This window comes from Mobula hypostoma, unplaced genomic scaffold, assembly GCF_963921235.1.
Source record: "Mobula hypostoma unplaced genomic scaffold, sMobHyp1.1 scaffold_36, whole genome shotgun sequence".
NCBI classification, from domain to species: Eukaryota; Metazoa; Chordata; class Chondrichthyes; order Myliobatiformes; family Myliobatidae; genus Mobula; species Mobula hypostoma.
In genome coordinates, this window is record NW_026948187.1 from 955,317 (window position 1) to 970,020 (window position 14,704).

The 14,704-nt window shown below is 45.1% G+C and overlaps 1 pseudogene; it reads left to right on the plus strand.

Moving 5' to 3' along the window:
• Nucleotides 1–1,302: 1,302 nt before the first annotated feature.
• The window catches only part of LOC134341626 (zinc finger protein 585B-like), a 196,923-nt pseudogene continuing 183,521 nt past the window's right edge, over nt 1,303–14,704 (plus strand).

The following is a 14,704-nucleotide window of genomic DNA, read 5'->3' on the forward strand; positions in this document are numbered from 1 at the left end:
CTCTCAGAGTCAGGGAATCACTCAGACAGCTGATCAAAGAGAGGAATTATATTTATTGGTCATTAAAGTTCACCCAGATTTGTTTGGACGGATTTGATGTGGAGTTCGGGGGTCACAGTGAAAGGGCCGGACGGCCGAACTCTCTCCGTTGCCCAAACATCCTTCCAGGTGAGGCGACCCTTCACCTGTGAATCTTCCGGGGTCGCCCGTTGTGTCCGCTGCTCCCGATGCGGCTCCTCTACACCGGTGACACCGGCTCCTCCGCAGTTGTGCGGGGTCGGGTTGTTTTTTCGGGGAGATCGATGTTATTTTTCCCTTTTGTGGGAGGGGTGGGTTTTGGGGGGTTGATGATCGGGATGCCGTTCATTTTTATACGGGGGTGGGGTGAGTTTGATTTTTTTTCTCTCTGAATGACTTTCATGTTCTTTGTTTCGTGGCTCACTGGAGAAAAAAAAACTTAAGAGTTGTTTATGAATATCTGCTTTGATAATAAATTAACCTTTGAACTATCTGCTCCGAGCGGGACTTCCCGGTGTCCAAACATTTTCATTCCGATTCCCATTCCCGTTGCGACGTGTCAACCCATCTTGTGCCAAGATGAGGCCGCCCTCAGGGTCCAGGATCAGCACCTTATATTCCGTCTGATTACCCTCCAACCTGACGGCATGAATATCGATTTCTCCTTCCGATGAACAAATCTCCTCCTCACCTCTCCCTCCCACTCCCTCTCTTCCTCTCTGACTTTTCACGTCCACTCACCTGCTGATCACTTCTCTCTGGGTCCACTGCTCCATCCCTTTCTCCTATTCTCCACTCTCCTCTCCTATCAGATTCTATTATCTTCTGCTCTTGAGTTTTCCCACCTACCTGGCTTCACCTATCACCTTCCAGCTCGGCATTTCCTCGCCCGCCCCGATTTTATTCAGATATTTCCCTCATTCCATCTCAGTCCTCAGTTCAACTGGAAACGTCAACTGTTGACTCTTTTCGATAGGACCTGCCCGGCCTGCTGGGTTCCGCCAGCATTTTGTTTGTGTTGCTCTGGATTTCCAGCATCTGCAGACTTTGTCGTGTTTGTGATTTACCTCTCCGTTGTCACTCCCGCCTCCGGCCACTGGTGGCGCTGCACGGACCTCCGGCTACCGGCGGCGATGTGCAGACCTCCGGCCACTGGTGGCGCTGCATGGACCTCCGGCCACCGGCGGTGATGTGCAGACCTCCGGCCACCGGAGGCGATGTGCAGACCTCCGCCCACGGGTGGTGCTGCGGCGAATATCCTGCTGACCGTCGGCCCGGTGCCCATCACAGTTGTCGGCGGCGGTTCTGCTATCGGGGAGGTGAGTAATGGGGGTTTGTGTAAATCGGGGGTTTGCTGCAGTTGGAAAGGGCCGGGACCGAGTTGTGCCGGACGGCTGCAGACTCCGGGCTCTCCGGTCCCGCAGCCCCGGTTTTAGCTTTGCGTCCGAGCCCGGGCTGTGGGATCAGTTAGTTGTGGTTCCCAGGCTGGGAGGGGGTTTGGGGTGAAGGGGATCTGTCTGTGTGTGTGGGTAGAGGTTACGGGTGGACCGTGGGTGTGGGGTGAGTGGTCGGAAAGACGTGGGACCCCAGGCCTGAAAGGGGACGGTTGTTAGAAAGTGGGATGTCCTTTCAGCAGGGGTGCAGTGCTAATGTTTTTAGGTGCCGGAGCTGACAAAATGCTTGTCATTTCCTAGATCCCCTCTATCTATATATATGTCTCACCCAGTTTGTGTACCTGCTGATTTCATGTACCGGGCAACCTCCTTGCCCCATTCGAGTAATGAACTGGTAAACAAATTGAGTGTGGTGTGTATGTATATATGTATATATATATAGTGTGTGTATATATAATGTCAGAATCAAAATGAGGTTTATTATCACAGGCAACTGACGTGAAATTTGTTGACAGCAACAGCAGTTCAATACAATACATATCCTGGCATAAATAATAAATAAATTAATACATAATAAATAAAGTAAATCATTATGCATAATGAATAGATTGTTAACAATGTGTAAAAATAGAAATGATGTATATTAAAAAGTGAGGTAGTGTCCAAAGCTTTCAAAGTCCATTCAGGAGTCGGATGGCAGAGGGGAAGAAGCTGTTCCTGAATCGCTGAGTGTGTGCCTTCAGGCTTCTGTATCTCCTACCTGATGGTAACAGTGAGAAAAGGACATGCCCTGGGTGCTGGAGGTCCTTTATAATGGATGCTGCCTTTATGAGACACCGTTTCCTAAAGATGTCCTGGATACTTTGTAGGCTAGTACCCAAGATGGAGCTGACTAGATTTACAACCTTCTGCAGCTTCTCACGGTCCTGTGCAGTAGCCCCTCCGTAGCAGACAGTGATGCAGCCTGTCAGAATGCTCCCCACAGTGCAACTATAGAAGATTTTGAGCTTGTTTGTTGTCATGCCAAATCGCTTCAAACTCCTAATAAAGTATAGCTGCTGTCTTACCTTCTTTATGACTACATCGATATGCTGGGACCAGGTTAGATCCTCAGGGATCTTGATGCCCAGGAATTTAAAGCTACTCACTCTCTCTACTTATGATAACTCTATGATGATCGCTACGTGTTCCCCCATCTTACTCTTCCTGAAGTCCACAATCAGCTCTTTCGTCTTACGGACATTGAGTGCCAGGTTGTTGCTGTGGCACCATTCCACTAGCTGGCATATCTCACTCCTGTACGCCCCCTCGTCACCACCTGAGATTCGACCAACAATGGTTGTATTGTCGGTAAATTTGTAAATGGTATTTGAGCTGTGTCTAGCCACACAGTCATGTGTATACAGAGAGTAGAGCAGTGGGCTAAGCACACACCCCTGAGGTGTGCCAGTGTTGATCGTCAGCGAAGAGGATATGTTATTACCAATCAGCACAGACTGTGTTCTTCTGGTTGGAAGATGAGAATACAATTACAGAGGCCCAGGTTCTGCAACTTCTCAATTAGGATAGTGGGAATGATGGTGTTAAATGTGGAGCTGCAGTCGATGAACAGCGGCCTGACATAGGTGCTTGTGTTGTTCAGGTGGTCTAAAGCCGTGTGAAGAGCCATGGAGATTGCGTCTGCCGTTGACCTATTGTGACGACAGGCAAATTGCAGTGGGTCCAGGTCCTTGCTGAGGCGGGAGTTCATTTCAGTCATAACCAACCTCCCAAAGCATTTCCTCACTGTCGATGTAAGTGCGACTGGGCAATAGTCCTTAAGGCAGCCCACATTCTTCTTCTTTGGCACTGGTATAATGGTAAACCAAGATGAAAGAAATATATCAATTCCAGAGCTCCACAGAAATATAGTGATAGTTCAGAGATTAACAGGATTTTAGCCTGTCACTACAATTCAGTGCCTAACTGGTACAATAAAACATATAATACTTAATAATATGATAAAGTATTGCACTGTTGCACTCCCTAATATCATAAAATATAATTATCAAGCAAGTAAAGAAAAGGACGGTCATCATGTATTTTATTAATTTAAAAGTAATTACCTACTTACCAAATGCCACCAATGAGAAGTTTTGCAATAATTTCCACAAAGGGTCAGGCGTAATATGTGTTCGGGGTTCTGAAGCAACTCTTGTCCTGGTGTCATCTGCTGATCTGTGGTACTGCAGCCATGTTGTGACGTACGGCTCAGGATTCCACTGAACTAGAGGAGGTCTGTGTAGTTTAACAAACATAAGTGCTGATACATGATCTATGAGAGTCCTTGAGTGTGTTGTTGTTATTATCAAGTTCATGTGACTGAATCCTCTCTCACACTCAGCAGTACTAATAGGAATAACTTGTGAACAGCTCAGTAATGGGCGTAAATCTTGGGGGATGCGGCGTCCACGATCCTCCACATAATCCCTGAAGGCATTTATTACAGAGGAAGAAGAAAGCTTAAACCTCTTACAGAGAAATGATATTGCAGCTTCTCCATAATTCTCTATCAGACAGAAGGTACTGAAGCATCCAAACTCACATGACAAGACTGCGTAACAGTTTCTTCCCCCAAGCCATCAGACTCCTCAATACCCAGAGTCTAGATTGACATTCACATCATTTATTATTATATTGTAATTTGTCCGCTACTGTGCCTATTGATTTGTTTATAAATTATTGTACTGCCCTGCACTGTTTTTGCGCAATTTATGTAGTCCTGTGCAGGTCTGTAGTCCAGTGCAGTTTTTTAATGTTGTTTTTACGTAGTCTAGGGTAGCCTTGTGCTGTCTCACATAGTCTAGTGTAGTTTTATGTTGTTTTATGTAGCACCAGGGTCCTGGAGAAACGTTGTCTTGTTTTTACTATGTACTGTACCAGCGGTTTATGGTCGAAATGACAATAAAATACGACTTGACTTGAAAAAGAATTAAGCGGTATTTCAGCAGGCCAGTTATCTTTATCAAGGACACACATTTCAGTTAGCAGGGAATTAATACATACTTTGAGGTTTATAAGTTTGAGAACTTTTCAAGGATGTTGCCGTGAACATAAGGTGATGCAAATTGTTTATAGGACGAGTAAGAAACTGTCGATAATTAATGGAGACAACAGGAATTCTGCAGATGCTGGAAATTCAAGCAACATACATCAAAGTTGCTGGTGAACGCAGCAGGCCAAGCAGCATCTATAACAGGAATTCTGCAGATGCTGGAAATTCAAGCAACTTACATCAAAGTTGCTGGTGAACGCAGCAGGCCAAGCAGCATCTATAACAGGAATTCTGCAGATGCTGGAAATTCAAGCAACATACATCAAAGTTGCTGGTGAACGCAGCAGGCCAAGCAGCATCTATAACAGGAATTCTGCAGATGCTGGAAATTCAAGCAACATACATCAAAGTTGCTGGTGAACGCAGCAGGCCAAGCAGCATCTATAACGAAGGGTCTCGGCCTGAAACGTCGACTGCGCCTCTTCCTATAGATAATTAATGGAGACAATTTTGTTGTTTCTTGTTAAGGTAATTTCTCCAAACTTCCCCTTTTCAACTGCCTCTTGAGTTTCTAGAGTTTTTGTACCAGGTTGGTCTTTCGGTCCATGCAGTTGGGTCAGTTTGTCTGCATAAACAGTCGTAGTAGTGCGTTTCTGTAAACACTCTGACAGTAAACCAAGTTCATGCAACGTGTCATACGTTAGAGCTCAGTCCAATAGAAACTATTCCAAAGAATCTTTTCAACAGACCTTCATAAGTTTTTCTGTCACTCCCAGATCTTGTTTCATTCTTCATTGCTTTTTCAAAGTGAAAACACAGTGCTTCATAATTTTGCCACACTGCTGAAACTGTTCGAAATGAGCTAGCCACGCACCTGGTGCCCAGAACACGGCCTATTTTGCGAATTTGTTGTTCTAGTTGAGAGGCACATTCAGACAGTTCCTTTTGATTTAGGGGTGATCTACTGTAAACAGAGTACAATTTGTCCATAAATGATTGAAAATGATTCATTCTATGAACTTCTCTTACTGAATCACCTACTACAAGTTCTAATCTGTGACTAAGACCGTGCCAATTTGTCACATCAGGGTTATGTTCCTTGAGAATTGTAGCAACACCAGATTTGACATCAGGCATTACATTCCCCCCGTCACTAGCAAATGCTACAAGGGTCTGTTTCAAGTAAGAGTCATCAAACCCATGGTTCTTGAGACAATTCAAAAGATGCTTAACAATAGTTGCAGCTTTCTGATCAGGCAGTTCAATTAGATCTAAATACATAAATGGGGATCACCTTCCTTATCACATTTCAAATAAAGTATTCGGGCAGTCTTAATGCTCAGGCTTGTTGATTCATCAATGAGAACAGAAAATTTGCCATTTTTTCTGTTTGATATGCTAGCAAATTTTCTTTTTCATATTAATGGCTACTGTTGAAGTCAGAAGTTTACATACACCATAGCCAAATACTCAGTTTTACACAATTTCTGACATTTAGTCCAAGAAAACATTCCCTGTCTTAGGTCAGTTAGGATCAGTACTTTATTTTAAGAATGTGAAATGTCAGAATAATAGTAGAGGGTGTAAAAGAGGTTTACCAGGATATTGTCTAGATTAGAGAGCATGAACTATAATGAGAGGTTGCACAAACTTGGGTTGTTTTCTCCAGAACGGCGCAGGCTAGGGTGAGACTGGATGGACGTTTATAAGATTACGAGAGGAGTGGACAGATGGTATATTTTTCCTGGGGGTTGAACTGTCTAACACATTTAAGGTGAGAGGAGATGTGAGCGGCAAGTTTGTTTCTTTCCACATGAGTGGTGGGTAGCTGGAGTGCTCTGACTGGGGTGATGGGAGACCCCACCAGTCACGTGATCCCCTTTGCCCCTCACATTTAACCGCAGATGTAACAAGATCTTCACACATGCTCACAGTTTCCGGGTGGGCGATGTTTTCCTTTCCACTCAGTGATGAAGTGGGTCGTCTGCAGGATCAGGAAAGAGTCCTCGCCTCCTGGGTCGGGGAGCCAGGGGTCGGATCACTGTCTGCGGGCCAAAGATATCACTTTCCCCATCGGTGAGTATTGAGAGCGATCCCGAGCGGGGAGATCTAATGTTTTCCGTGAGCCCTGAACTGAGGGCCAATTACTCATTTAGTACCCAGTTATCTGGGCTCCTCAAAAAATGTTTGGACTTCATTTAATCTGCATTGAACGATCCAAACCAGGAGCCCAGGCTGTCTATTTCCACAGAATTGAAATGGGAGTCCCACCAACAGGTCACGTGAGGCTGTTTCCCACAGATCTGTCCTGCCTTCCGCTTTGTGACGCAAGATCATGTAGTGGGTGCCCAAGTCCCCGGATGGGTGGTAATGCTTCCTCCATGATGTGTTGGGGAAATCTGATGTTGGCCACTAAGTCCTGTTAACTTCCCCCAACTCACCTCGCTTCCTGAGGCTCCTCGCATTTGTCCTAAAGCTTTATGACTGTTGTGTCTTCTCCCCGAGTGGGGTGGGTGAGATGAGAACGTCCCAGGTTTCGAGGATCTTTGATTTCACTGCCGGCTTTACCGAGAGACTGGGAAGTCTAGGGGGGTGAATGGATCTGTGATGTGCTGATCTGCAGCCAAAGTTCTCTGCCGTTCCTCACAGTCATGGGAAGAGTAGTTACCATACAAAAGCGTGAAGTGTCCGGATGGAAACTTTCTATGGTGTGTTGATAAAAATTTGGTGAGGGTCAAAGGGCATATTGCAGAATTCTTATTGCTTATTCTAACTTTGTCATTTTAGGATCTTTTATGCAGTAGTATGTGCGATTAATTCAGTATCTGTGTAATGCTGGAGGACCAACAGTGATTGTCCTTGATCCCTTCTCCCACCTGGTTCCACCTGCTCATTCCTGCCCATCTTGTTCAACCTCAGTCCATTCTCCTCACCCACCCCCCCACCCCCACTTTCAGTGATATGCATCAACCATCTAGGTCAACCTCAGTCCACCCTGTATCTTACCACCTCAATGTTATATATCAGCAATCTTTCTTTTAACCTTGTCTTCATTGTGAAGTGTTCATTTACACCTTTGGCCTCGCTGAGTTATTTCCAGAATCAGTTTTTGTTAGCTGGAATGCCAGAGGGTCATCAGATACCAGTTCTGTTGTGCATCGGTGTGGGAGGTGCTAGTTTCTGAACTGTGACTGGCTGACACACTGTAGCATTTTACTGGCAGCAAAGAGTACTGTGAGAGTTGGTGCTTGGGCTATAGTCCTGTGATCTACATTCCAGGTATATGGAACTGTTGGTGTTTTGGTTTTGACTTTGGTTAGTGCTTCTACAGAGGGGGATGGATGGTCGTCCTTCTGCAATGAAGCAGAAATTTCGAGCAACTGGACATTGGTTGTGGGGAAATCCCGGATTGCACCACCCAGTGTGAGATGCGGGGACGATGTGTGAGTCTCTCAGGATCGGTGAGTGGCAGATTCAGCTGTGTGACTCTGTGAGGTTGGGTCCTGGGATATCAGTTTTTGATCCAGGTAAATTGGACCCAGGGTCGAGCTGCCCAGGTTTATGAAGTGCTGAGTGAGTATTTCTGGTCTGGGATCAGAAGTTTGATTCTGGAGTTCCTTTGGAAGCAATGACTGCTAAACTGAGGAAAGGATGAGTTCCCATTCCATCCTCATAGGGAGAGGCAGAGATTAATATATTCATGATTGCTAAGTAGCTTCAGGGTTACAGGAGGAAGGCAGGAATATGGTGTTGGAATAAAAATCAGCCATGGTTGAGTGGTGGGGCAGACCAGGTGGATCGAATCACCTAATTCTGTTCCTGTGCCTTATGTCTTACCATGACTGAATGATGGCTCCTTCTTATCCCATATCGTTTTGTGACGTGTGAGAGAAAGTAAAAGATTGCTCACTAAGATCATTGCATTTATTTTCAATGTTTAAATTTCAGTGAGTTTTGTTCTTAGAAACATGAAACAGAAATGTTTGGTCCTCCTTTCTATTGTTAATGTGCTTCATTATCTTTCATGTTAAAGTTAGGCCTGTGGTGAGAGATTTATTGGTAGAAAAACCCCAACTGGAAGCAAACCACGACTGAAGACGAGGGAACAGCAACAAGTGAACCAGCCCGAGGATTGAGAGCATCAACTGGAGAGAACCCATCTGACTCGGAGAATCCAGTGATTCAGTCAGGGGAAAGTTTGGTCAGTCCCATTTACTTAACACTGGTCCTTTAGACATTACATACCTGTACAAAGGAAGGTAGGAAATAGTTGGAGTGAGACTGAATGTGCCCAGAAGAACCAGTTATGCCTCTGTCAGACCCAGTTGCAATCACTCCAGGTCTGGTAATGTGCTTCCAGCAGCCCAGCCCTTTAAAACCACTCCCATTCTGTGGAAGTGGAATCTGGATAAAGTCACTCAGAGACCGTATAAATACAAACTCTTTATTCCAAGCACCCGGGGCTTACTCAGTTAGTCACACAAACAGGAACAGTCTATGACTGTTCCCACCCAATCCATTAACTGACTAACAATTCCCCTTCCACCACAGGTATATCCGTCCAGATACCCCCCACACAAGACAGGCTGGAGCCAAAGTTATTTACTACATGACAGCCCCTAAAGACAAATTACAAAATAGTCATAATGGCTTTCACACACAGAACAGACTGAAGCTGTCCTATCTCTACACCTGAGTGCACAAGGAGGTAAGCATGCTGAAACCCCAGCTAGCAACCCTCAAGAAGAAATATGACTCAGCGTGGCTTAGCACATCTGTTGATCATCAGCTGTTTCTTTCAGGAAAACAGGCTGCTATTGTTTAACAAAGTGTTAACCCTTTTACATTCTTTATCATTCCCTCCATTTGATCATTACATGATCAACAAAGTAGTAATTCTTTACAGAGAACACAACTGAGTACAGCACAGGCTTATCAGTGGGTAAAAGCAGTGTACATCAGTAATTATAACAATGATATGTACAACTATTAGGCCATAATGAAGTATCATGCCCCACATATTACCAAACAGGCCTTCAAAGACCACCATTTCGAGCCTTTGGTGAACCCGTGTAAATCCTGCCCTACTCTCTTGATGCTGTCAGTTTCCTTGGCAGTGTGCTCGGAGAGGGATGTAATTTTAGACTAATCAGGGATATAGGTGCAGCATTCTGTGTCAATAATAGCACAGGTTCTGTGAATATAATGTAATGTAATATACTGTGAATGTAATGCTTGGAGAATTTTGGTCAGTTGGCTCGTCGTCATGTACAATTCCAAATGCATAACAGGAGTCTGTGTGAACGTTTGCACCTTAGTCTGTTGCTGGGATACAGGCACGAGTCAGAGCAATGAGCTCAGCCTTCTGGGCGGAGGCAGCTGCTTCAAAAGAGGCCTGCACAACCATCTCACTGTCCGTCACTATCGCATAGCCAGAATATCCTGCTGGATCCACAAAAGAGCTTCCATCCTCATAAAATATTGCCTCGGGATTGAGGGGATATTACAGAACGTGTGGGACAGTCTGTCCTTCTTACACGGTGACCCAGACGTGGCAGTTGCAGCCAAGTCTTGCCAGTCTCCCTTGGTGCTGGATGCTTGTTTCGTCAAGGTAGGCAAGGAACCCCAGGCTCTTCCCTCGGCTCTTTGGCTTGAACCCAGGGCAAACCCTAATGGTTGTATGGGGAACCACCAGTCCTGTCTGTCGCCAAAGGAAATCCTGAACTTCAGCCAGTAATGCACTGCCCTCTCTTCCTTTAACCTCTCCAAACACCGTGAGTGGGAAACTCTGTCCCTCGAAGGGTGCATAATATTGGCTTTCCTCAGTTGAGCACCCCGTAGGGTCATAGCACAGAGTCACATGGGGATGGACCACTGGCAGAGGGGCTTCAAACGAAGTGGGGTCCAAATTAAGTGCCCACCTCTGTGGCGGGGGGCCGGGGGATCAGTAACTGGTAAAGCTGTTGGTTGTTCGCTAGTCCCAGGGTGATATCCTTGCCTGTGTATAGAATCTCGACTTCCAACGGACAGAGAAAGTCTCTCCCTGAAAGATTACACCCTGACTGGTGGTGAGTGTAAATGAAACCCCACACTGGTTCCCATGGAAATCTACCTGCAGTGGCTGGGTACGTGAATACGTACGTTCCATGCCTTCAAACCCAGACAAAGTGATTGTAGTGTCTGATAGCTGGAATCCCTTTTCTGATACTATTTCCTGACCAAGAGTGGTTGTGGTTGCCCCGATATCAATCATAAACAGAACTGGAATTCTAGCAACTTGCAATATCACATTGGGCTCTTCCTGAGGGGTGGTATTCATGGTAGGAAGCATCCTTGCTTGTCAATTTCTAAACAGGTTGTTGTCCCCACCTGTCCCTTGGTAGGTTTTTGTTCCCATTTCTGATCCCCAGATATAGTCCGCTCGCGTCCTGCTTCCCGCTAAACATATTCACCTTTAATATTAGTTCCCTTCAGGGTTGAATGGGTTCGAAAGCCGGGTCCCGGTAATATGTCAAAGCTCGTTGCAATCGATTTCGATCATTGTCAGGCCAATCTATATTATTTGTTTTAATCATGTTGGCTAACTTAATTGGTAAGCATTGGAGCAGTAAGGGATTAAACTGGGGGAACGGATTCCCACATTAAAGTCTTGGTCTCCTGTGAAAGTGCCTTGGCAGGCCACAAATCGCTCCCAATAGTCTGGTCCCGATTCCCCAGGCTGAGGTTTGCATTCAAGTACTTTAGTGATGTTTACGAGTTCTGGAGAGCCCTTTCCAAGGCCTGAATAATCTGGTCTGTCTGTTCATTCTCATTATGGTTTCCCGCCTGAAACTCCAGATAGGTTTGGTATCTCAATTCTGCCTTCCATTTCCGCCCCTCATCAGCTGAGATAATCATGCAGCAGAGACGGAATAAATCTAGCGGGGTGGCATTGAACACCTGTATAGTACTGCGGACATACTGAGCAAACTGTGCTGGTCTTCCTTTTCTGTCTGGGGCCTGATTCATGATCATTATCATTTCTTAAGGCTTCCAGGGTGCATACCGAGGCATCACTGAGGGCAGTCCTGCTTGTGGATTGGGCAGCATTTGGGTGGGCAATTGTCTTTGTGGAGCCATTAACTCTGGGGTTTTATTGGATTCTTCCCTCACTGTCTCGGCATAATCCTCGTATTCCCTTTCTGGATCTCAGGGTATAGGGACCTCCCCTTCCCTGCTGCCGCTGTTCTACCTGAGCCGCCACTGTATCTGAGCATTGGGAGGATTGGGGTTCGGGAGCACTGGGTGCACGGGTCAGTATGCCAAATATGTGTTCGGGATCCCTTGTTTCCCGATTAGTTCGAAGTTTAGTGTGACGTTCCTGCCCTTCTCTCCTATCCAGGCCAGCCTTGGTTTGCTTACGTTGTTTTTCCTGCTCTCGTTTTCAGCGCCCATCCACCATTCACGCTCCGTTTTTAGCGTCTCCCAACCTTTGGCATTCCTTCTGCAGTACATACCTCTGTCCCTTTGTCACATGCATTATTCCTCCAACTTGCTAATAATATACTGTTCCACTTTACATCTGCCTTTTCCTTCCATTCCCTTTTCAACAGTTTCAACTTCTTTCCACAGTTCTTTTTCCATATCAAATTTACTGCTTTTTCTCGTGAGGTAATATCCTACCACAGTCTGCTTGGCACTCCCGATATTGGGATCCAGTTTGTGACACCAAATGTTAAAGTTGAATCTGAATAAAACTCGGGAGACCAGCTTCTTATCATCACCACACTTTATTGCGTATTCTGCTGCAGGAGTTTGAGACCCAGTTGTCAAAGGGAAGGCACGTAACCACTGCCACCAACTGACAAGTGGAATGAGTTAGTCAGGTTACAGCCGTATATTTATACATAGTAAGCCCCATACATTACTATTGGTAGATGTTATTTGAACTGGTACAGCCACCATGTCTGTTATTGCAAAACTTAATTAATTAGATAAGAGAGTTCATTAAATCAAGGTTTTAGTTACAGATGGATGTACTATCCAGTCTTTATCCGTTGTTCCCTTTGCAAGGCCCTGACTTAATTACAGACAGATATTCGTTCCTGTCCTTATCAGTGAGGCCTCCTCCCTTTACTCAAACGAGGGTACAATGTATAATGTTATCAACTAACGAAGGTACAATGTATAATTTTATCAGCTCTCAGTGTGTCTCTCTGCAAGAGAACTGGTAATGAACATGTCTTAGCTAACCGCTGACGACAGAGTTTACTTCAGTTCAAACATTCCTATAATTTTATCAGCTCTCAGTGTGTCTCTCTGCAAGAGAACTGGTAATGAACATGTCTTAGCTAACCGCTGACGACAGAGTTTACTTCAGTTCAAACATTCCTATTCAGTCCCTATTATTCTTTTAGCCAGAGGTTACATAGGTTCGAAATGGTTTTTTAATATATCCTCAATTCCTCAGGAGGGTTCAGGGAAAATATTTATGTCCAATACAGAAACTGGTGTTACCTGTGTGTACTGTGGTGATACAAAAGTTGCTGGAGAATTCGCAAGTGGGACGAAGTGGAGTGATATTTGGAAATCTGACTTTTTAAAGTGTAATTTAGCAAGCAAACCACAGATGGACAATGTGCAAAAGCTCTGGTGAGAAAATACTTCATTACCCGTTACAGGCCTGCTACATAGGTTGTGTGAGAGTGCAGATGAACTTGATCAAACCCAGAGGAGATCAAAGTTCCTATCGACAGTGATTTGCTAGCTGTTAAAATGAATACTTCTCTCTATATAAAATTCACTGTGCACACGTTGTCACTGGGTAAAAGAAAATACACAATACAAGATTTATGTGCACACTGGTCATTATAAACTAGAGGGGACATTGGTGAGAAGGTGGGGAGACCTCCAGTGTCCCTGATGGCCTCACCTACAAGATGTGCATCCAGCTGCAGCTTGTAACCCTGCACTTTAAGGAGTTGGAACTTGAAATGGATGAATTCCAGATCATCCAGAGGTTGGAGGGGGTGATAGATATGACATGAAGAGAGGTGAGTTGCACCCAAGGTGCAGGACATAGGAAACTGGGTGAGAGTCAGGAAGGGGAATGAGGTTAAATAGCCATCGCAGAGTACTCTTGTTGCTATCCCACACAACAAGAGGTGGACCACTTTCAAAGCTGTTGGGGAGATTACTTAGCATAAAAAATTCAAAGGGATGACAGGGGATTCGTTACTTAGGGGAATAGAATGAGAGGGGACTAATATCCTAGTGGTAAGGCTTGCTAGTGCTAGTGTGGGGGAGGGGTGATGTGGTTAAAATAGTTGTAGGGGGAATGGGAGCCAGAATGACAGAACAGATAGTGGAGAGGGTGAATTCAATTGACTTTATTACATACATCCTTCATATACATGAGGAGTAGAAATCTTTATGTCTCCGTCTAAATGTGTAATGTGTAACTTAGAGTCATTTATAATAAATAGTTTGTACATAAGACATAGAAATCAATTGTATCACCATGAATTAATCAGACTGATGGCCTGGTAGAAGATGATGTCCCAGAGCCTGTTGGTCCTTTTGCTGTGGTACCGTTTCCTGGATGGTAGCAGCAGCAACAGTTTGTAGTGGTGGTGAATTGGGTCCCCAATATCCTTTTTACACACCTGTCTATGTAAATGTCCTGAATAGTGGAAAGTTCACACCTACAGATTCGCTGGGCTATCCGCACCACTCTGCAGGGTCCTACGATTAAGGGAAGTACAGTTCCCATTCCACGCAGTGATGCAGCCAGACAGGATGCTCTCAACTGTATCCCTTTAGAAGGTTCTTAGGATTTGGGGCCCCATCCCAGACTTCTTCAACTATATGATGTGAAGGAGGTGCTGCTGTGCTCTTATCAAAACACAACCATGTGAGATCCTCGGTGATGTTTATGCCAAGGAACTTAAAGCTGTTCACCCTCTCAACCCCAGATCCATTGATGTCAGTAGGAGTTACCCTGTCTCCATTCCTCCTGTCATCCACAATCAGCTCCTTTGTTTTTGTGACATGAGGGAGAGTTTGTTTTCTTGACATCTGTCAGATGTTGTTCAGACCTCAGATAGAGTGAGCGATGAAATGGTTGAGCATGGTGCGATGAATGTGCTGAGCTGTGTATATCACAATGCAAGAAGCATCGTAGGAAAGCCAGATGAGCTCAGGACAGGGAATTATGATATTTGTTGCCATTATTGGGATTTGGTTGCACCCAACATTCTGAGGGATTGACAGGAACAAA